This window comes from Neomonachus schauinslandi, chromosome 7 (assembly GCF_002201575.2).
Source record: "Neomonachus schauinslandi chromosome 7, ASM220157v2, whole genome shotgun sequence".
In the NCBI taxonomy this organism is placed as follows: Eukaryota; Metazoa; Chordata; class Mammalia; order Carnivora; family Phocidae; genus Neomonachus; species Neomonachus schauinslandi.
In genome coordinates, this window is record NC_058409.1 from 142,451,523 (window position 1) to 142,472,810 (window position 21,288).

Here is a 21,288-nt window from a genome sequence, read left to right on the forward strand (position 1 = left end):
GTAAGCAAAGTACTAAGATATGAGCCCCAGAAAAGCTCCAACGGGCGGAGTGAAAACTATGAATCAAAGAGAGAAAAGGGGTGATTTGTCATGTGGATTTCAGCAATCTCCTTCTATTTGCCCCAGCCCACTTCCCCGCTCACTCAAGCTACAGGGAATGTTATCCAGGGTGCTGATGGGCAGGAGGAGGAGGAAGAGATGTGAGGAAGTTCTCAAGACCTGTTTTGAAAGATAGTGATAAATTGAGAACATAATATAATTGCTAACATAGTAAAACACTTTCTGGTTTACAAAGTGTTTTCACATGGAGTATAAATTCATTTGGAGTCATATTTATGATTTCTGGGATATGCAGCTGCGGCAGCTCTCCCCAGAGCTCCTGTTCTGCTATATACCATCTAAGGTAGGGTTCTCCCAGGACAACCTGAGCCAAGGATTCAGGCACAAGTGACTCATTGAGGGGTGCTGCCAGAGAAACCCATAAGGGGTAGGGGGAACCCATCAGGGAGGACAAGCGTGTAATTGCAACTAAAGCCCCCAATTCAGCCCGATTCCAAAGGGGTCTTTGAAGTGCATGTTATGCCTCAGGAATTATCCCACCTTTCAGCAAAGCAGACTGGCTCTTATACCAGGGGCCTCTTGGGGCCTGGGGGGTAAGGGGCTGCTTAAACATCCAGGTGCTTCCATCTTTGTTTATGGACAAGAGAGGGCAAGTGCCCAGAGGAGGGGGCAGAGGGTAATCATCTGAAGATCCCAGATGAGCCTTAACTATGAAGTGCGAGGTTACAGACATTGAGCTCATATTGCTGGAAAGGGGTACTCCCTACTGAAGAACTCCTACCCTTTCTTTATTTTATTTTTTTTTTAAGATTTTATTTATTTGAGAGAGAGAGAGAGGAGGAGCAGAGGAAGCAGCAGAGGGAGAGGGAGAAGCAGGCTCCCCACTGAGCAGGGAGCCCGATGCGGGGCTCGATCCTAGGACCCTGAGATCATGACCTGAGCCGAAGGCAGACACTTAACCGACTGAGCCACCCAGGTGTTCCTCCTACCCTTTCTTTAAAACCCTGTCCAAGTGCTAGTGATACATTGTCTGATAACTGGTAACCCAAATGGGGGACCTTTTCTTTTATACTCCTCCAACACCTGGAATATCCTTCTAGAGTAGTACTTGTCATTACAATTTAATGATTCTTTCCCCAAGAGCCAACAGGGATCCCTGTTAGTAAATCTGATCCCAGGGAGCAGATATTAATGCATCTCCACAAGACCCCAATTATCCCCAGGGAGGCAATGGGGAAAAGCTAGCCCACTAGCTGTGATTTACTAATGTAGTGCTAAATGACTCCAGCTATAGTAAGTTTGTTTGCCAAGCCATTCTTTAAAGATATAGAAGGGAACCATATGAACAAATTCCTTTTAAAAAAAAAAAATTGATATCGAAAGCATTCTACAGAGAATAACACATTGTGTTTCTAGAATCTTATAGAGAGAGTTTCTCAAAAACCTGAGATTTTCTTATTTTCATAGGTAATTATGTAGTGATCACATCCATTAGGGGGACACTCCACGGATATTGGGGTTTTCTAGAGAATATAAAATACCAAAGATTAAAGCAATGTCATGGTCAAGAAGATTCACTCACTTTGACTCCATATTTAGGTGTACATTCCACTGATGCTCAAAGCAGAAACACATTTAGCAAATAATTCAGGTCTTTGAAGAAATTCTCTTCTCAATTTCATCAGGCAAGCTCATGGATATGTTTTACAAGGCACATAGGAAAAAAAAAAAGATCAATTCTACTGCTGAGAGAGAATCTGGGTCAATTTTATAAATTCACACCCACATGAAATCCACATACGTACAAAATTTGGGAGACATTGGTTAAAAGAAAAATCATACCAAGTATCAAAATAAGTTAAATTGCTGTATGTTTACAGTTCCATAAATGGCAAATATCCTAGATCTTTACCCAAATCAATTTCTAAGGCATCTTACAAAAGCTTCCATGAGATTGTAGTAGTACTTTAAAAAATCTTACACAACAGTGTTCTTAGGCAAAGGGAGCAAAAACTAGCAGCCAAAATTTCCATTTTTGCTCATGAAGATTTCAGTCAATTTTACTTGAACAAGCTGTTTCATTCAATTCACACTGATTAACCGTAGACCAGTCACTGAAAACTTTGTGGTTCTGGGATACAGGTTTTAATTGTCTTCTTAATATACTTGGAAGGTCACTGGGAAAATTAAACACGAAAGTTTTCCTGTACAATGCTGACAAAATAAGGAATCTGGGCAGCATGAACCTCAGGAATCTCGATCTCAAAGTGAACTTCATTGTGCCTTCTCTTTCCTGTTAGAATGTATGTCTCCCTATTTTTTTCCTTCTTTATTTTGCCAATATTTATGTAGATGTCAGCTATATCCTTATCTCTCACTAAATATTGCTTTTCTCTAGGGCTCCAACATGAAGACAAAATTTCATTTAAATCTCTGATACTTTTAATCCTCCTTCAATGCATAGCAAGGAAGGGACTCAGGTACAAAATTGATAGGTTACAAAAAAATTCAGTAATGAAGATAATAATGTCTTAATGCAATCTTTTTAAAAATGAAAATGAATATTAAAAAAGAATTCATGATGAATAAAATATTAAAATTTTAACAACTCAGCCCCATTACTCTACGCTAGTCCCTGCCCTGATAGGGACTCTGTGGTGATTGTAAGTGGTTATTATTGCTTCTGGGAACATGGTGGGATTGTGGCTCCTGGCTCCCCTGTGGACATGGGTAAGGCCAGGTGACAGGTTTGGATCAATAAACAAAGTGAGGATTGCCAGCTTTGGGCAGAAGCATGTGATTGCCAGTTCAAGACCCTCTTGAGTGCTCTTTTCTCTCACTCACAACAACTGGCAGCTTTCCACACCACAACACTATACTGACCGGGTCCCTGAATGACTATGTTGAGCAGAGTGCCCCTACGAACCCACAATAGACACGTAGCATGAGTGAGAAATAAACTTTTGTGATCTCAAGATTCTGAAGAGTGTTTGTTACAGCAGCTAACTGAGCCTCTCCTAACTGATACAGAATAAAACCAAAGCTCTCACTATGAGAATCCTCAGTGTTTCAGGCAAGAGAAACAACGCTGTCCTAAAACTCCCTCTTGCCTAGAAAAAGCAAACTGCTTCTTTTCTTCCCAACTCTCCTATAGATTTTATTCTTAGAGCCCAGCGCTTTGTAGATGGACAAATAAAGATTTGAAAAACTGTTTCACCTCCTACAGTCTCATGATTACAAAGTTGAATTGCCAGACCAGTGAAATAAGGTTAGAAAGACCTCTGAAATAAGGTTAGAAATACCTCCCATGCATAGTAGTTATGGAATTAAATGAGATAATGCATGAACACACCTGGAACACAGTAGATAATGAATGCAATTTAATCTAATTGTGCTCAAATCATACCTGAGAGGTTTGCTAAAATATAGACCTCCACATCACCCCAACTCAGGAGACCTAGGACCGAGGAGTCTGCATTTTAGCCATGCCTCCTGGGTTTTGCAGCGGCCTCACCTTAAAAAGCCCTGGGTTCTTCCTTTACCCCATGGTCATTACTTCCAGGCATACTCAGTAGCCTGGTTTTTGTCACATGTGTAAACTTACTTACTTGTTAAGAATGATCCTAAAAGGAGAATCATTGTCAAGTTAGTCTGTAATAACTTTAAAAAGTGGAGGAAAAATCAATGTGGCTTTGGAAAAAAAGAGTTCTGCCAGGCTTTATTCCTTACTAACTGTAATGCGTCTAAAGTAAAGGTAGATTGAAAATTCCTGAGATTGGAGCGCCTGGGTGGCTCAGTTGGTTAAGCATCTAAGTCTTGATCTTAGGATTGTGAGTTCAAGCCTCATGTTGGGCTCCACGCTGGGCATGGAGCCTACTTAAATAAAAAATAAAATTCCTGAGATCAGCAAAGTGTGTGGTTCAGTTGGACAAAAATTCTCTTTGTCATTAAGAAACCCATAAAATATGCCCACACAACTAAAAGGTTGGTACCCAACTTTTTAGAGCATCATGCTGGTATAAAAGTATCACTTTTCCATGTTGAGTCAAGGAGAGTGAACATTCTGGTGACTCTGAGCCAAAAGGGGGCATCCCAGGATCTATAGACTTTCCTTAGTATCACTCAAACCTTATTCTACTATGGGTAATCAAATTCCCGCCTTCAAACAAAACCACCTTGAATATATAAAGAGGATAACTGACATTTACATGGATTTGCCACAATAACCAGTACACAGTGAGGTACAGAGCAGCACACCAGGAAAAGAGAATATTGGGAGAGGGTCAGTTGGAGATAGGAAATGTGAGATGGGAGATACCAACTTAAGTGACAAAAAAGTGCTAATGAAGAGCAGAAGAAAGCCTTATGTCAACAGGTTGGAGCCATCACATTCATTGGCCACTTTGGTCAAGATTAACTGCTACAGAGCGCCTGGGTGGCTCAGTTGGTTAAGCGGCTGCCTTCGGCTCAGGTCATGATCGTGGAGTCCCAGGATCGAGTCCCGCATCGGGCTCCTTGCTCAGCGAGGAGTCTGCTTCTCCCTCTGACCCTCCCCCCCTCATGCTCTCTCTCTCTCTCAAATAAATAAATAAAATCTTTAAAAAAAAAAAAAAAAGATTAACTGCTACAAGGTCCTTTCCATGACCCCAGATACCCTACTTATTCTTTTCCTTACAACTGGTAACTCAGGCGTAAGAGGTCAGGGACAGCTAGAGGATCTTCTCAGGTATAAGCCTTGGAAGAACTACCTGCTCAAAGGAAGAAGAGGTACCAATATCTGTGCCCACTACCCTGAGAGCCTAGTATGTGGGTGTCTTGCAATTATTTATGTAGGAAACCATGGTCATCCTCTCAATTCTCCTTCCTCAGAGCATCAACCTACCAGTGTACCCAGTCATCTGTTGAGTTGCTACTAGGAGTCCCCAAAGCAAAATAAGAAATAGGAAAAACCTTTCCTCTCAACCCTCAGAATGTAGATCATGCTGTTCAGCATGGCATATCCACCCGGGTGTTTGCTATAATATTGTTTGCTTACTATAAGAGCAACAGTGTATGACTGGGGACCTATTGAGACCACAAAAATGAAAAGTTCCTCTCAGGAGGGTCTGTCGAGGAATTAAACTCATATTGTTTACATTGTAGAGCAGAGACCAGCTTAGCATGCTAACATGTGTTTTCTGTGCAGCTCAAGTGAGTCAAGGCACCTCTAGGGTTCAGAGAGGTGGTCCATCGGGGTCCCCATGCATGAGGGACTGGAAAGCTCCAGAAAAAGAGCTCAGGTTCATGGAGGAGAGGGCCAGGGTACAAAAGCTGGATTTATGGGTCAATATAAAAAGTGTCCGTGATTTTGTGTGAAAATGGTCTCTGTAACTCCGAGCATCTCTTAACCCGGGTCCCTATGGATTCATGCCCGAGTCCTGGAAGGAGGGCTGTGACAGAGGGCAGGTGAAATATTTTGTGAGCAGTTTTGTCAAAATCTCCATATGACAATGAGAGCATAAGGCAGTATCTCTTAAGGATTTCTGCTCAATGAAGGATGCCATAAACAAGGAAAAGAGACAGATGGCCCACTCAAAGAAGATACTTTCACTGTATAAAACCACACGAGATTAATGTCTAGAATAAACAAAATTCTTTAAATTAGAAAAAAAAAAAATCATGGATGGTCCACAAAAGGGGAGGCACCAATAGCCACAAGCACATGCAGAGATGTTAAAGCCCCAAAGCAATGATGAAAAACCATCATTAGAATGGCAAAAAAAAAAAAAAAAAGGAAAGGAAAGGAAGACCATCCTTGATGTTGGTAAGGATGTGGGGACACAGGACCATCCGTGTGTCACCAAGCTCTTGGGGAACTAGTGCAGCTCCAGAGAGTAACGTGTAAGACTCTGTACAGATAAGTCTGCAGGTGCCTGAGGATCTGCTCAGTATCCAATCCCAACCGTCCATCCAGAGAAATCATCACACAGGTCCCAGGGGCCACATACAAGGATGTCCATTGAGCTCACGCCTATGGCCATGCGCAAGAAGAAGCAATCAAAGTGTTTCTCACCGGGGAAGTGGCTAAAATGTGAGGACACACACAATGGAATCTGCATGGGACAAAAAGAAGCATCTTTCTCTTCTTTTTCCTATCTTCCTCATATTTAATCCTCACAACACTCTGGTGAGGTAGATATTATTGCCCCATCTTACAGATGAGGAAACTGAGGCTCACACATGCCCAGGGCATACAGTCAACAGGAAACATCTGCAATCCCAACACCAGGGTCTCCCCTCACCAACCACACCCCACCCGGGGTGGTCAGAATTCTCCTACAGTGGCCAGAGGACAAATCTCATGGGGACGTGAACACACACACACACACACACACACACACACACACACACACCGAGAAAAGCCACCACTGTGTCAGCATCTCTATGATGCCCCTGCAGTTCTGGTTCAAGAGCATTTGGAGGACACCGCTGAATGAATGGATAGCACCAGGGGTAGATCTTGGATAGAGAGGGCTACATGAGAACAGGAGGAAAGGGTGTGAGCTGGAAGAGCCACACTCTCCAAGTCAGCTAAAATACACACACATGCACACACACGGAGCACTCCACATTCTGTGTGGATACTGTCTTAATGTGGGTCCCTAGATGCAGGGCCTGAGACAGGATGCAGATTTAAGTGATGCTTTGAGGGACGCTTTTGGGAGAAGAGGGGGAGGAAGCAGGATCAAGCAGGGGAAGCTCAGTGAGGATATGAGCTTGGGGAAAGTCTAGAAAGATTGGGGGGATGTCTGGGGCACCAGGCACACCCTTGAGGCAAGGGGCTGGCCTTTTGTACTCCCTTTGGGACAGTCATTGGCTGGGGCTCCCCCACCCCAGGGGTGTGGGAACGCTCAGCCAGGAAGCTCCCTGCCTGAGAGCAGCTCTCAGCACGCAGGGACTGGGCCACTGGAGCTGTCAGCCACCAGCACTCACCTCGGGAGGGGGTCACCCACCTGGGAGGGGGTCCAGGTAGGGTGCGATTAGCATCCACTGCAGTACAAACACGTAAGGAATACACTAGAACAAGTACCTATAGAGGGCGGGGGAGTGGAGAGGGGACTGACAAAGAAAGAGCAGCTTTTCAGAGTGACGATGAGAATATGCCGGAAATAGGAATATGATTAACTCAACCTCTGAACCTAAAGCCCCTTCTTTGTGATTTGTCAGAGAGAGAGAAGAGGCACACACAAGGATGGACAGGCGCTTGAAGCACACCCTTAGAATCCGTGATAAAAAACGAGAAGGATGGACACTCTGCCACCTGCTGGTAAGCAGACAATGTGTAGGCTGCCGAGAGGTGGTGGCTGGGGCCCAGGTCTGTCCGTGAACAAAGAATCAGAAGAATTCAAATCCCCTGTCTGTGAAGTGGAGTATCTGTAGCCATGAAACAAATGATCAGAGAGGTGAATAGAACAACAAAAGCAGAGAAGATTCAAAACTTCCCTCTGTGTCATCGACAGGGGAAAAGGCAGAGCAGATGAAACCCTGGACTCTGCTGGGCCGGGGGAGAGCAAGGTGGGAGAGAGCAAACCCCAAATTGCCAGGAACCGCAAATGAAGATGTGAGGGCTCTCCCACAAAAATAGATTGCTGCACAGAAGGAAGAATTCAAACGGGAAGGACTAGCGCGTGTGTGCGTGTATGTGTGTGTGTGGAGGGGGTGTGGGTGTGTGTGTCTTGGGGTGGGGCTGTCCTGCCCTTTGTGCCGCTGCTGGTGGATGTGTCTTGCCCGGTGATGCAGAGAACTCAACCAGCCCGGGACTGCACGTGTGCACGCACACACGCGCATGCACACGCACACGCGCACGCACACACATGCATGCACACGCAGATGCACAGGCACACACAGGAATGCCCAGCTCCTCTTTTCTAAGTTAAGCCAGTCCCTCCTGCGCAACAGAACTGTTTGGGGGGCCTCCCCACACTCACAGAAACCTTCAGCTTCTGCCCACAGCTGCTCACTCCTCCAGGGCATAGCCACAGGCCAAGGGGCTGGGCCCAGGCACAGACCTTCCAAACCACACCAGACAGGCTTCCTCACCTCCTCCCAGCCCTCAGCCCATCACGCAGATTCTTTCCATCCCTTGCTCAACTCGCAACTCGTACATGCAAATTCATTTCTGCAAACCTGTCCTGGTACTCTTGCCCTCTCAGGCCATCCGTCTTGTCCATCGGCCCACACAGCCTGGGTCCGTGAGTCTCGGAGAGCGGTCCCTCGATCAGCATCAGCCCCCGCAGCAGCAGCAGCACCTGAGAGCTTCACAGAAATGCTGAATCAGAATCTCTGGGGTTAACCCATGAACCTAAGCCACTCTCCAGGTGCGCCCTCTGCATGCCGCAGCTTGAGAATGACTGCCCGATGCTGGATAGAGCCACGGGGAAGAAAGTCTGCGCCCTCATGGAGTCATGATCTGGTCTGGGGTCCACTTCCCTGGAAGCCACGCCTGAGATGGGGGACCGGCACCCAGAAGCACTGGAACACTGCACTCAAGGGGAGGGAGGAAGGCAGCAGGACAGGGCCAGAGAAGCAAACAGGAACGTGGTCTCTGACCCCCGGGGCAGGAAGAGCACCGCAGAGACAGTCTCATTCGAGGCAAGGGGGTGCAGCACTGCTCCCCATATCAGTGCCACAGCTGTGAACTCACCTCCCTCCAGGGATGGTGCAAGGCCCCCTGGTGAGAGACACAGCTTCTGTTCTGTGGGGGACAATTTTCAAAGAGCAGAATGGCTCTGAGCCCTCAGCAGCCCGGACCCAGAGCAGCGGGAGGGGGGGTGGCGGGAACCAGCTCACTAAAAGGGGATCGGCTTGGGGACCATTCTCTATTTAGCCTCCTCTGGATCCCTGAAATGTCACAGCCTTCAAAATATCCGACCCTGGGAGTGAGGAGAGGGAAATGGGGCAGGAGGGAGGGTTCTGAGTGCGTTCCTTTCCCAGGGCTGCTGGGACAAAGCAACACAAACTGTTGTTCCTGTTTAAACAACAGAAACTTACTCTCTCACGGTCTGGAGACCAGAAGTCTGAAATCAAGGGATCGGCAGGGCCAGGCTGCCTCCAAAGGCCCTAGGGGAGCGTCCTGCCTCTTCCTACTGCCTGGTGGCCCCAGGCACTTGGTGCTCCTGGGCTGGTGCACACACCACTCCTGTCTCTGCCTCACTCACTGCGAGACCTTCACCCTGCCATGTCTCTAAGTGTCTCTCCCTGTCCCATAGGGACACCGGTTATTGGAATCAGGGGCCACTCTAAGGTGCTGTCATCTCATCTCGATCCTTAACTACGTACATCAGCAAGGACTCAATTTCCAAATAAGGCCACCTTCATGGGTTCCAGGAGCCAGGACATAGCTTCTGGGGGACACAATCCACAGCCCACTGGGGGTGATTTGGAGTGCCCTCCAGGCCACCACTCCCAAGCCGACCTTCAGGGAACTCAGTGTCGATTCCTTGAACAGGAAGCTGCTACTGGAAAATATGAGGGCCACCTTCCAGAAGCTGAAAGAGCAGGGATGACCCGGAGGCCAACTGCCCTAAGGAAAAAACACTCGCACAGCCCAGAAAGTTCCTTCTGCTGCTTGTGCTTCTCAGTACACTGGGTGGCATTTGGCCCTGGCCAAGGTGACAAAGTGCCAGCAGAAGGACTGGCAGGGAGCCCGACAGGACACTTCCGTGGTGGAGAACAGCCACGGTGCTCCCTGAACCAGCTTAGGCTGTGAAATAGTCCCCAAGTGCTTTTCCTTCCTGGTAACTCTGCTCTGTGGTTTTCTTTTTTTGCCCTGCAACGCTTACTCCACTGGAACCACGCTGCGAGGTCCCAGGGAAGACCTGGTCCCAAGGAGGCAACCAGAACAAGTGATGGGACTCTCCACTGGGGAGCTCCAGGCTGAACTTCTGGGAATCAACAACAGAGGCTGGTCTTGGAAACAATAGTTTTCTGCTATAAGAGCCAGACAGGTGAGAGAGGAAAGGGTTTTCATTATTATTCAAGTAACATCAAGAGCCAGCCTGGGGGTGTCCAGAGCAAAGAGCTTGACCCACAGCTCATGGGGAGGACAAACAGCCCTTCCTGAGCTGGGCGCGGAGCTCAGGGAGAGGAGAGCAAGCCAAGGAGGGGAGGGTGAGGCTCTGTACCTGCTCTTGAGATCAAACTACCCCGTCCCACAATGGGTTTGCAGCTGGACTAGAGTGGATTCATCTGAGAATTGGGGAAGCTACTTCCCACATGTTCTTTACCACGTGGGTGGTTCTTGTAGCCTGGAAATGGGAGCACAGCTGGCTTAAAAACACGGGATGCTGAGACATCCCCATCCCCTGGTCTCCCTTACTCCCGCAGGATGTGGAGGAGTCAAGGATCCTTGAGTGTTGCAGTGAGATGTCTTAAGGAGCTGAGTTGAGAGCTGGCATGCATGCAGGGAGGTGACTGTGCTATGGGATCAGGGACCTGTTGGCTGCCTAAACTGGGGACTTGATGGACGGCATGGCCGAGTTTCTAGAAGCTGAGCTGAGAGCTGAGTGTGGACATAACCAGCAGCAGTGGCTGCCCAGCTCAGCTGGGTCAATCACAGAGGTCTGTGCCAGGTCAGAGGTTGCTCCCAGACCACACACTTTGCCTCCCGAACCACGCTTGCTAGAACATAGACCACCCCCAAGGAAAAAGGATAGGGTGAAGGGATTAGGAATCCTGAATTAACTAGGTACTCCTTCCAAAAGATACCACGTTTCAAACAAGGACTGACAGAATTACCTGGAATTAGCAAGATTAAGTTCTCTGTCATTAGCTGAAATGAGGGTTTGTGAGCTAAATTAAATTCAATTATAAAACAATAAAGAAAGTTACAATTCTGCACACCAGAGTTTTATGGTTGTGAAATTTGTACCCACCATATGAGAACTGTAATTGCAATTCAAGGCAATATGTGATATATGCCATATCGATTGTAGAAGTAAAGTGTTTTATGATTTCAAAGAAAGGAAAAAGCATGCCTAGTAGAGTTTTAGAACTGTTTGTAGCTCAGCCCCTACCCCCAGTTTATAGATTGCCTGACACCTGAAACCCAACTTCCAATAACTGTATTAGTTAACGATACTTTCTGCTGCAAGTGACAAAAACCCTAACTCAAACTCTCTGAAGAAAAGGAAAAGGAATTTCTTTGCTCACAAAACTGAAGAATCCAGAGGGAGCTCTTGCTTCAGGTATGGTTTGATCCAGGTTCAAATGATTTCACTGAGATGGAGCTTCTGTCTCTGGATTTCTCAGCTCTGCTTTCCTGATGTTCAGTCCTCACTCAGGACCCGTGGCCTCACAAGATGGCTGTCACAATTCCAGCGCCATCATCTTGTCACCCGTGTGCCAACAAGAATAGGAAGTATGCTTCCCTGATGACAACAAAAGGCTGGGAATTGAATCTCCTTAGCCATGATAGGCAGGATTTGTGTCTTGTGACCATTAGGAAGCCAGCCATTCTGATCACAAGGATGGAAGGTGCCAATGAGCTTACACGTGGAGTCATTATGGAAACTTGACCCAAAATAGAGCATTGGAAAATGGTGAGACAGTGGTTGCACAGGGCAAAGATAGAATGTTGGGGGCCAAAATGACAAACATCCAGGATTCTGTCTCAGATTATGGCACCCAGTTTGGTCACCTGTCCTGCCAATGTGGACAGACTGTCCCGGGGCTGGGAAACATTCCATTTGTTAAGGGTCCTCACAGAGTATGAGCTTGATGAGCTCTTTGGATTAATTAATGTCAGTGGTTACAAGTAATACAAATCAATTTCTATCTGTCCATTTGGGCTGCTATAACAAAATACCATAGACTACCTGGCTTAGAAACAACAAACTTTTATTTCTCACAGTTCTGGAGACTAGACATCTGAGATCACGGTGCCAGTGGGATGGTTTTTGGTGAGTCCTCCCTCTGTGCTCTGCACAAGGTGCCTGCCCCCTGTGTCCTCAGTAGACTTTTCTCTGTGTGTGCAGGCACAGACAAAGACATCTCTACTCTCTCTTCTTTTTCTTACAAGGATGTCAGTCCTATCAGATTAGTCCCCACCCTTAGGACCCAGTTTAACTTTAATTACCTCCGTAAAGACACTATCTCCAAATATAGCCACACTGGAGGTTAAGACTTCAATATACAAACTTGGGGGGACATAATTCAGTCCATAACACCATTCTAGTAACTCACATAGATAATCTCTTGATGAAAATCTAAACTCCAAGGAAAAAAATAATTTTCTTGGCTCAGCTTGGGTCATGTTTCTAAACCTGCTCTATCCAACTATTGCCAGAGGGTTTTGTAATACTACCATGGGTATGAGCTGTTCCAGCAGAAGGGGTGCCATGGAAGCCAGGCAAACATAGTCCATATGCAATTTATCCTGTGTCAATGCTTAGATGTCTTCTCTGGCCTTTCCTGGGGTAAAGAGTAATTCTACTTGGTTTACGTTCTCAGTGTGTCAATGAGCCTTGCTAATCTGGAGCTAAGAATATAATATAAATTATAGTGGGTTGTGTAAGGACACGTCTCTTTGACAGCACCTCCACTACCAGAGAATATGGTTGTTTTTCTTTGGAAGGTCGCCATGTTTCACTCTGAATCGTCAGCATGTTGTCCACTGGTGTCCTTGGCTTTCTTGGCCTCCTTCATGAGGAAGCTTCACAGCACGTGATGGGATCCCTATTATGTACAACTAAATACTACTGATGGAAAGGCAACTTACATCAGCCTCAGGGACTGTGGAGGAACTGCAGACAGTCTTTCTCCAGTCTGACCCCCCCTGTACATTTATAGCAGGCAGAGTATACTTTCAATTGTCAAATTCCAAACACACTCAACCATGAATAAACAGGTAAATAGTGCCAGAGAAGTCTTTATAGGTCAATAGAATTTGTCTTTTTATCTTATCTTATGGACTGAATGTTTGTGTACCCCCAAATTCATATGGTGAAGGCTAACTCCCCAGTGGGATGGTCTTTGGAGGCAGGGCCTTTAGGAGGTAATTAGGTTTAGATGAAGTTGTGAGGATGGGGCTTCCATGACGGCATTGGAGTCCTCATAAGAATAGGAAGAGCCCAGAGTCTTCTCTCTGCCATGTGAGGACACATCAAGAAGGTGGCAGTCTACAAGCCAGAAGGAGGGCTCACACTAGGAACCAACCATGCTGGCAGCCCGATCTTGGACCCCCATTCTCCAGAACTGTGAGAAATAAATGTCTATTGTTTAAGTCCTCCAGTCTGTGGTATTTATGGTATAGCAGCCTGAGCAGACTAAGACATCTTGGCCTAAAAATTTGGGAGAAGAGTCTTCCAAAGAATGAAGATAAACAAACAAGCCTTTTCCTCAATATGAATATTTGCCAGGTCCACTTGGCATATAAATCTATTCATATATACTTGGGAAAGTTTTCTCAGACACAGCTTGTACTCAAATGTTATTTACTTCATCAAAATGTATTCAGATTTTCAAATCAGTGAGGACTGCAGCAAGACTAATATAAACAGGGAACAGGTGCAGGATGCTGTGAGTGATAAGCAGAGGCAAGTGACTTCGTACATGAGGGACAAATGGAGGGGGTATAAAAGGAAACCCACAGCACAGACTGGATCCCATCATGTGTCAGCTTATTTGCCTCTAACCTTAATGATACAGGTGTCCTGAAGAAGTCTGGCCCATCGTTGTGGAGCTAAACACACACTAGCCCAGAAGAGCAGACACAGGCCCCAAAGCCTGGGCGGCTGAAGCAATGCAAAGCCCTGTTCACTCAAATGTCTGGTGGGTGACGCTGGCTGGAGGCGGAGGGCCCAGCTCCTCTCTTTTCCTGGTTTGGCCTTCCTCACAGAATGGTGACTGACTTCCACAGGCAAACATCCGAAAGAGTGCTGGGTGGAAGCCACAACCTTTTTATGACAGAGCCTCAGAAGTCATATAACATCACTTCCACCATTTTCTCTTGGCTGGAGCAGTCCCGAACCAAGCCTCACCCAGACTCACCAGGAAGAAACTCAGATGCCCCTTCTCATTGGCGAATTGTGACTTTGTTTACCCCATATTATAGGGAAAACCATCCCACTGCCATTTTGATGAAGTTGGACATCAATTTTATTCTGATAATGTAGGATAAAAAATGGAATCAACTCTTACTGAGGGCTCACCATGTTCCAGAACATTGTAGCACAGAAACTATCCAAAACTTCCAGAGGCCATGAGGGGTTAAAAATTAAAGATTATACTTTGCAGATTCATCAAGACACTTTTTATTGTCAGTGTCAAATACCCGACTCAAAATGGCTTCAAATACAAAAGAGACATTATAGGCTCATATAAACAGAAAATCGAAAGAATATTTCTGATTTTGAGTAGAGTTTGCTCCAGGGAATAAGAATTCCTACTGAGACTATATCTCCTGTCCCCACTTAGCTCCATAATTTTCAGTGAAGCTTCTAACCCAAAACATCCCATCCCAGTCTGCACTCACATTAGGACTTACAATGCCTGATAAAAAGAGCATTTTTCCTGATCATGCTGGCAAGTTCCCTAGGAACACTCAGATTAGTCCAGCATGGGTTATATGCTCATAACTGAACTAAACACATGACCAGAGAAATGAGGAACTCTTATTGGAGCTTCCTGGGGCTAGCTGGAGCTCACAGCTTCACCCACATGACGTGGACAGAGCAGAGATTATCCTGTGGTTCAGGAATGCTTCCCAGATGAGGAGATGTGGAGCAGACCAAAAATATCCCAAAGCAGAAAGATGTAATCATTGCCCTTATTGCACTGGTCAATAGCTAATCACTTGTGTTCTCTAATTAAATTTTCATGTGGCTACCTACAGGATTCACTTTAAAATAAAAGAGCCAATCAATTTAACTCCAAAAAGAACTCAAGGGAAAGGCTCCTTAAGTAAATATATGGAACACTATTTAGTTCTCCGAAGGAAATTTTACACTACATTAGTAGTAACCTAGTCACGGAAGAAAAATCACGCCGCATACTCTCATGCATTTCAGCTCAAGAACTTGGCCCAGGTATCAGTTTCCCATGACTGCAGTAACCGGGTACCACAGGCTGGGCAGCTTAAACAACGGGCATTTACTGTCTTCTAGTTCTGGGGGCCAGAAGTCTGAGATCAAGACGTTGGTAAGACCGGTTCCTTCAAGGGCTGGGGGAGAGCATCGGTTCCATGCACCTCTCTGAGTCTCTGGTGGTTTGCTGGCTATCTTTTATGTTCATTGGCTTGTAGGCACATCTCCCTGATCTCTGTCTTCATCTTCCCATGGCATTCAGAACAGACTAAGGGTTGCTGGAGGCTGGTGGGTGGGGGGTGGGCTGGATAGGGGATGGGCATTCAAGAGGGCATTGTGATGAGCACTGGGTGTTTATGTAAGTGATGAATCATTTTATTACACTCTGGAAACCAATATTGCACTGTTAACTAAGTAAAATTTAAATTAAAAATATATATATATATAAATGTTTTTCTCTATAGTCTTTTTATTAATGAAAATTGATTGGAGAAAAAAGACAAGATGTATTCAATTTTATTGTTAATTTTCTTGGGTGTCATAAGTGTATAGTTGTGTGTTTCTCTGTGTCCAAATCTCCACTTTCTCTAAGGAAAGCAGTTATATTTCATTAGGGTCCACCCTGATGCCCTTATTTTCACTTGATTACCTCTGAAGATCCCTATTTTCCAAAAAAAAGATCACATTCTGAGGTGCTGGGGCTTAGTACTTCAATATATCATGTTGTAGGGACTCAATTCAACCCCTAGAAGCCTGATTCCGTATCAAGTATTTTAAGAACACTTAAAATCCAGTTGGCACTCCCTAAAATTCATGCCTTATGGTAGCATCTTAGCAAAGGCCATTATTCCCTTTTGGAACACTTCTGCTATTGATGGGGTTTCGGAATATAGATGAGGTTTGGTGAGGTGAGGTCCGGAGCCGACAACCAAGAAATAATTCTTGAGATGTCTTTGGTGCAAAATGGTGGTTTATATTAAAGCACGGGAACAGGACCCGTGGTTAGAAAGAGCTGCGTGGGGAGTGGCTGATTATGTACTATGGGGTTGAAGGAGGTAAGGAAAAGGGAGGTTTTCAAAAGGATTTTCATATGTTAAAGAAGACTCACAGGATACTGGAGGCCTTGCCATTGGCAAGTTAAGGTTGTTTTTCCCTCTAGCAATGCATTTACATGACAATAGTTGGGATAGTTCCTGGAGGAACATTACACTCTGCTCCCATCAAGTGTCTGTCAATGGCTGCAGGTTATAAGACATTTAAGTGTATCTACATTTCCTTCTGGAAGCTAAGTAATTGATAAAAATGCTCTGTTCTTGTAGATTGCTAAAACATTTATAAGCTGAGGGAGACTCACGTCTTGCAGTATTGTGATCTCTGTAAGTTAACTATTTGCCTTTCCTTAGCTTTAGGGCAGGAGTTCATGAAGAATGTCACAATTTGCCTTTCCTTAGCTTTAGGGCAGGAGTTCATGAAGAATGTCACATATATCCCACCTGGGGATGGGGGGGTTGTGGGGTGTCAGCTTCTGCTTTGTCCTCAGCTAGCCTTCTGTTCCCTCATCACTATGGTTGAACCTTTCCATGAAAGCAAAACATCTTCCAATACTACCACAATATGATTATTGGCTATTTCTGGGTCATCTGGATATTCTTGTATAAAATGTTACATAACATTTTCCTCTCTCCATGAGAACTAGGAAATGACCAAACACAGTTCCAAACCTGAAACTAAAGAAGTAAACATTACCTCTGTCAGAGACAAGAGAATATTAATTATTATTATAAAAAGTAATTTTTAAAAAATCCTGTCATTAACAGCAATATTGTCAGGCAACTTAATCAAGTATCATCAAATACTTGGAAGAAAATCTAGAATGTTGGAAAACTTTATCCACACAAAAAGTTTTGAAGCACTAATTGGCTTGAAGGAAATAACTATGAAGCAAAGTTTACACATTACTTTTTAAAGATTTTTTAAGTTACATTTTTCTGTTGTCAGCAAAAATAGAGATTTCTTTCATAAATGGGGAAAGAAAGCCATAATCTGTCACTGGCTCACCGATATAATTGGATCTTTACTGGTGCACAGTCTTGAAAACGGAGGTCAAATTCCCATCTATTAACTGTTAAATTTTGGACCTTTGTAGGGTTTCTTCTTTATTAAACTGTTAAATCTCTTGGTTGGGGATTGCATCTGTGAATTATTGATTAGCCCTAAATTAAGCTGGACTGTTTGGGAAAAAATCCAGAGTTCTAATCCATAGAGGTTGAAACTATAACTTTCCATCTTAATTTTCCCAGTCATACCATGGGCATGCTCCAATTTACCTTAGTAAGAGAGTGAGTTCCAATTTTCAAACTATTAAAAAACTAGTCTTTCTTCCCATCAAAGTAGCAAATACTTTCCAAGTAAAAAGAAAGACTAAATACAGTATTTACATATCATGAAAAAAAAAATAGAATACTAGATTATTAGAATTCAAATTCAAAATGTTTTTCTCTAAAAAAAAGGAGGAGGAGGAGAAGGAGGAAGCGGAGGGAAGGAAACAAACCATAGAGACTTTTAACTATAGAGAACAGACTAAGGGTTGCTGGAGGGAGGTGGGTGGGGGGATGGGCTAGATGGGGCATGGGCATTCAGGAGGGCACTTGTAATGAGCACTGAGTGTTTATGTAAGTGATGAATCATTGAATTCTACTCTGGAAACCAATATTGCACTGTATGCTAACTAAGTAAAATTTAAATTAAAAAAATATATATATATAAATGTTTTTCTCTATGGTCTTTTTAATAGTCAAATAGGGATGGAGAAAAAAGACAAGATGTATTCAATTTTATTGTTAATTTTCTTTTTTTTTTTTTTAATTTATTTGACAGAGAGAGAGACAGTGAGAGAGGGAACACAAGCAGGGGGAGTGGGAGAGGGAACACAAGCAGGGGAGTGGGAGAGGGAGAAGCAGGCTTCCCGCCGAGCAGAGAGCCACACGTGGGGCTCGATTCCAGGACCCTGGGATCATGACCTGAGCTGAAGGCAGACGCTTAACTACTGAGCCACCCAGGCGCCCCTATTGTTAATTTTTTTAGGTGTGATAACTGTATTGTGGTTATATAAGGTATTGCCCTTATTTTAAGAAGGTGCTTCCTGCAGCACTTAGGGATAGAATATCAAGATATTAGCAACTTACTTGCAAATGATTCAGCAAAACCATACATACACATATATATACACCGTAGTTGTGTATATACGTATAGAATATTAGCAATTGCTGAGCTTAGAATTTACATCTTATTGTACTATTCTTCTTATTTCTCTGTATATTTGAAAAATTTTATAATAAAATATTGCCAAGGAAAGGGAATGGCAAAGATGGGGTAAGTTTTCTTCCTGTGGTTAAATTTGTTAAATTTGTCCCTTAACACTTATCCTGTGCCCGCCCCATCCACGCTTCAACTCACTGCTCCCCCCATCCGCCACCCCAAAAGAACACAGTTATGGCTCCAAATAAAATATTGTTGAAGAGTGGGCACCTGGGTGGCTCAGTTGGTTAAGCGACTGCCTTCAGCTCAGGTCATGATCCTGGAGTCCCGGGATCGAGTCCCGCATCGGGCTCCCTGCTCAGCGGGGAATCTGCTTCTCCCTCTGACCCTCCCCCCTCTCATGTGCTCTCTCTCTCTCAAATAAATAAATAAAATCTTAAAAAAAAATATTGTTGAAGAGTGAAAACATTTACCTTTACAAACTATTGTCTTCTTAATGGAGTCTTTGAGGATTAAATGAGCTCTTTCGAATAAGGTGCTTAGGACAGTATCTGGCACAAATTAAGTGCTCAATACACATTTGCTGTTGTGATGGTTATTCTCTAAAACAACAGTGCCTACTGATTGCCCGGTGCTGGCAGTTAAGTGCCACAAGGGCCATTCTGCTAGGAAATGACAGGCATCGGTAGGAAGAAAAGATCCCTACTGGCTATGGAGGACAGGGGAGGTAAGACAGGCAGGACTGGGTTTTCCACATGCAGGGAGGTTAGAATTCAGAGATGTGGAAGGGATGCACACATTCACATGCATGCACACACATATACACACAATCAGTAATTCAAGAAAGGAAAGGAAGGCAAGGGAGAAAGAAGGAAAAAAAGATGACAAGGAAATTTTATTTTTATTTTATTTATTTATTTATTTGAGAGAGAGAGAGAGACAGAAACAGAGAGAATAAGAGCACGGGGGAGGGAGAAGCAGACTTCCCACTGCGCAGGGAGACCAACACGGGACTCAATCCTGGGACCCCGGGATCATGACCTAAGCCAAAGGCAGACACTTAACCGACTAAGCCACCCAGGTGCCCAAGACAAGGATATTTTCTATTAAAATGTGAGTCTTTAATTGGCCCTACCCTAACGGTAACCTAAAGTGGCTGTGGTAAATCACACTTGTCATGGTTAAGCAAGGATACTTCGAGCCAGAAAAACTACTCATTATAAATGTTCATTAACTTATGTCATTACTAACATCTACCTTTCTTTACATACAAAACTTCAAAATTTCTTTGCAAAACTTTAAGAAGTTAAAAGTTGCTATGTGAGCCATATGACATCAGTAGGTTAACGTTCTATTAAACAAAACAGGACTACATTGTTACAATTAATATGCATGGTACAGTGCAATGTAGAAAGCGATTCTCCAAATATTATCTCCTTTCAGCCTCCAACATCTTACGGGATGGTCAGGGTATGAGCCCAGGTTGTGTGATCCTGCCTTCTGTGGGGAATTAAGGGAAAGGCAGTGTGTTCTCTAAACTTCTAATTTGAACATCTGGAGCATGATTATAATCCAGTCAGGAGATGGATTCCATCTGTGAGCTATATTAGCTGAATAACCTTGTGTGAAACTTTTAAAATTTCTGAACCTCAGTGTTCTCATCCTTATTTACCATCCAGAGTATTATGTTGATCAAAGAAGGTATATGAGGGGCACCTGGGTGGCTCAGTTGTTAAGCGTCTGCCTTCGGCTAAGGTCATGATCCCGGGGTCCTGGGATCAAGCCCCACATCGGGCTCCCTGCTCGGGCGTTAACCTGCTTCTCCCTCTCCCACTCCCCCTGCTTGTGTTCCCTCACTTGCACTGTCTCTCTCTGTCAAATAAATAAATAAAATCTTAAAAAAAAAAGATATATGAAAGCACTTTATGAATTTTAATGCACTATATGAATGTTCTTGATTGGTATTGTTCTAAATGACCAATCTAAATGACCAAGTTCTAAAGAACTTACAGAGCAAAACTTAATAAAGAGCAATTAAGAATTTCACTCTCTAACTCAGCATATATATAATACAGGCCACCACTTGCTGAGTGCTAACAATAGACTAGGTGCTGTGTCCAGCTTTTTCATGTATTATCTCAAGTTAACCTTCAGAAAAGTTCTATGAGGGGTGCCTGGTGGTTCAGTTCGTTAAGCTTTAGACTCTTGATTCCGGCTCAGGTCATGATCTTGGGGTCTCAAGATCAAGCCCCAAGTAGGGCTCCCAGCTCGGCAGGGAGTCTGCTTGAGATTCTCTCTCTCCCTCTGCCTCTGCCCCTTCCCCTGCTCTATCTCTCTTTCTCTCATAAATAAATAAATCTTTTTAAAAAAACATGAAAAGTTCTATGAGGTGAGTGTTATGATCATTCCCATTTTACAAATAAAGAGGATAAAGAGGTATATAAATGCCCTACCCAGAACCATGCATCCCAGAGATAGCGAGTCAGGCTTTGAGCTTAAATGTTTGGGAGTCCAGTCCCCTGCTGTGCCTCCTTTAAGGTTTGCATTCCCAGGTTATGAACATAGATTTATCATAATACGATTAATTTTACTAAGTCTACATCTCACAGAGTTACCTCTCCAACCACCTCAGATGTGTGGGCAACACTCATTGTTGTACACCTCTGTGGTTATTTGTTACACAGCATTACTGTGGCAAGACATAACTGCATTCCAGGGCATTCCAAGGTGCAGCCAAAGGGGAGAATCCCTGCCTGGTTCATCTAGAATATCCAAAACACAGCCTTCTCTGCCCTAAACACGCTGGCTAATTCATACCCCACCACCACTGCATGCATACCAACTCTCCAGGCTCTATTTTCTTTATCTTTTTTATGTGGGCTCCATGCCCAGCATGGCACCTAATGTG